This window comes from Crocuta crocuta, unplaced genomic scaffold, assembly GCF_008692635.1.
Source record: "Crocuta crocuta isolate KB4526 unplaced genomic scaffold, BGI_CrCroc_1.0 scaffold301, whole genome shotgun sequence".
Classification (NCBI taxonomy): Eukaryota; Metazoa; Chordata; class Mammalia; order Carnivora; family Hyaenidae; genus Crocuta; species Crocuta crocuta.
The window spans coordinates 671,714-674,979 of record NW_027527544.1 but is presented as its reverse complement, the minus strand read 5'-3'; positions in this window follow the sequence as shown (position 1 = coordinate 674,979).

Genomic DNA, 3,266 nt, shown 5'->3' with positions numbered 1-3,266 from the left:
TTTTTCTTGAGGAGTCTGGCCAGGAGTGTCAATTTTATTTTTCTTTTCAAAGAACCAGCTCTTGGTTTCATTGATATATATATATATTGTTTTAGTCTCTTATTTCTTACTGCTCTGATCTTACTGCTTCCTTTCTTCTACCCACCTTGGGCTTGGTTTTTGTTTTTCTAGTTCCTTTATGTGTAAGATTAGATTGTTTCTTGGTTTTTTTTTTGTTTTGTTTTGTTTTTTTGAGGTAGGGCTGTATCTCTTTATACTTCATTCTTATAACTGCTTTCACTGTGTTCCAAAGATTTTGGACTATTAATTTTCATTTGTCTCCACGTATTTTCTATTTTTTCTTTGATTGCTTTGTTGACTCACTAGTTGTTAAGTATCATTTTTGCCTCCACATATTTGAGATTTTTCAAGTTTTTCCTCTTGTAATTTCTAGTTTCACACCATTGTGATCAGAAAAAATATATGGTGTGATTTCAGTATTCCTGAATTTATTGAGGCTTGCTTTATGGCCTAATACATGATATATTGTGGAGAATGTTCCATGTGCATTCTGGGGTTTTTTTGGAAGTTAAGTTCTTCATATATCTGTCATGTCCATCTGGTCCAATATGTTCTTATATCCATTGATGTAAGTGGAGTGTTAAAGTCCCCTACTGTTATTACCCTGAATTTCTCTCTTTATCTCCATTAATATTTGCTTTATGTATTTAGGTGTTCCAATATTGAGTGCATAGATATTTACAATTGTTATATCCTCTTATTGGACTGATTCCTTTATCATTATGTAATGCCCTTCTTTGTCTCATTACTTTTTAAAATTTGTTTTCTACTATTTTACGTTTTTCTTATTTTCTTATTTTCATGTTCTTTGTGATTGGTGAGTTTCTATAGTGTTATGATTTGTTTTCGTTCTCATTGTTTTTTGTTTATCTATCATAGGTTTTGGGTTTGTGGTTATCATGAGGTTCATATATATCCTAAGTAAGTAGCTGTCTATATTAATTTTGTGGTCATTTAAGATCAAATACATTCTTAAAAAAAAAAAAAAAACACAGAAAAAGAAGAAAACATTTCTTTTCCTTTTTTGCCTTGTCTTCCCTTCTTACTTTCTGCTCCATTTTTTATTTAATTCTGTTACATTTTACATATTTGTATTCATAATTTTCTTATATCTAATGTGACCATTTCTTTTCCACATAAAGATGTCCCTTTGGCATTTCTAGTAAGACTTATCTACTGATGATAAACGCATTTATCTTTTGTTTGCTTCCCAACTCTGTCTCTCCTTCAAATATGAATGATAACATTGCCGNATGTCATGTGATTCCCTTCTGGCCTACAAAGTTTCTCCTAAAATATAATCTGTTAGCCTTACAGGTTTTCCCTTGTAAATAACTTTTTGTTTCTCTCCTGCTGTTTTTAAGATTCTCTCTTTTTAACCTTTGACATTTTAATTATTATAATAGTGCCATGGTGTGGACCTACTTGGGTTCATCTTGCTTAGAACTCTCTGTGATTCTTGGACTTAGGTGTCTATTTCCTTACTCAGGGTAGGTAAATTTTTAGTTATTATTTCTTCAAATAAGTTTTCTACACCTTTATCTCTCTCTATTCTGCAACCTCTATAATGTGAATGTTCACTTGATGTTGTCCAAGAGATCTCTTAATCTATCCTCATTAAAAGAAAAAATATTTCCTATTTTTGCTGTTCAGCTTGTGTGCTTTCCATTACCCTGTCTTCCAGATCACAGATCCATTCTTCTGCATCCTTTAATCAACTGTTGATTCTTTCTGATATGTCTTTTATTTCCGTTACTGTATTCTTCAACTCTGATTCATTCTGGTATTTACTGTCTCTTTATTGAAGGTCTCACTGAGTTCTTGAACTCTTTTCTCCAACTTGGTGAGTATCTTTATAATTATTACTTTAAATTCTTTATCAAGCATATTGCTTGTCTCTGTTTCATTTAGGTTTTTTCCTGAGATTTTTCTTGTTGAATGTATTTCTTTGTCTCCCTATTTTTCTTGACTTTGTTTCTGTGGATTAGATGGAACAGCTACTTCTCCTAAACTTGGAGNCTGGGCTGGAACTGTGACTATATATGCTAGTTAGTCTTTTAAGTCATGGCTTTTTACAGAAAGAATAAAATAATAACAACTACAACAACATCAGAGGGAAAAAAGAACATGTTAAAAGGGGAAGAAAAAAAATAAGGAAAAAGAGAAAAAGAAAAGGAACCCAAATAGAACACATAAAACAAGATCAGTGCAAAATCTGGCTTATTGTCTGTGCCCCAGCACCCTAAGTGGCTGGTGTGCGCTTGCAGACACGGAGTGTGTGGTGGTTGCGAGCTTACTGTGCTGACTGGATCCACTTGTTATAGCGTCAAGACTCTACTGCAGTCTATGCTTTTAAGGTGGAGGAGGAATGTAAACTATATTGTCCTCCAGGCCCCTTGAGCTAGTGTTCCCACAGTTCTTCTGCCTCCGTGGAGTTCTAGCGTTGTCCCTTTGATATGCTAGTTGCTCTTCTAAACTGCACTTTTTTTTTTCCCCTATGCCCNCTGCTCTCTCTTTGGTTGTTCAGAAGTTGTTCGGTCAGTCCTCAGTTTTTCTTCAAGAGGAATTATTCTACTAATAGGTAGAATTTGGTGTTTTCTGGGGAGGAGGTGAGTTCAGGGTCTTCCAGTGTTGCCATCTTGGACCCATTGGACTTAAAACTAGAGTTTTAAGTGCCATTGGTAGTATGTTTATCATAAGCAGTAAGTTTTACACTACCTTCTTAATGTGTTTACGATGTTCATTATCATACTTTTATTTCTACTCAAACAATTTTCTTTAACATTTCTGGTAAGGCAGATCTAATGCTGATTCACTCTCTCAGCTTTTGTTTGACAAAGTCTTTACCTCTCCATTTCTGAAGGACAACTTTGCTGGGTATAGATAACTTGGCTAGAAGGTTTTTTCTTCATTTATTTTGAATATTTTATCTCATTTTCCCTGGCCCAAAACGTTTCTTTTGAGAAATCCACCCCATAGTCTTATGCAGATTCCCTTGTATGTGACTTCTGTCTTTTGTTGCTTTAGGAATAATTTGTCTTTGGGGCGCCTGGGTGGCTTAGTCGGTTAAGCGTCCGACTTTCGTTTAGGTCATGATCTCACGGTTCGTGGGTTCGAGCCCTCCGTCGGGCTCTGTGCTGTTGCCCGCTCAGAGCCTGGAGCCTGTTTCAGTCTGTGACTCCCTCTCTCTCTGACCCTCCCCTGCT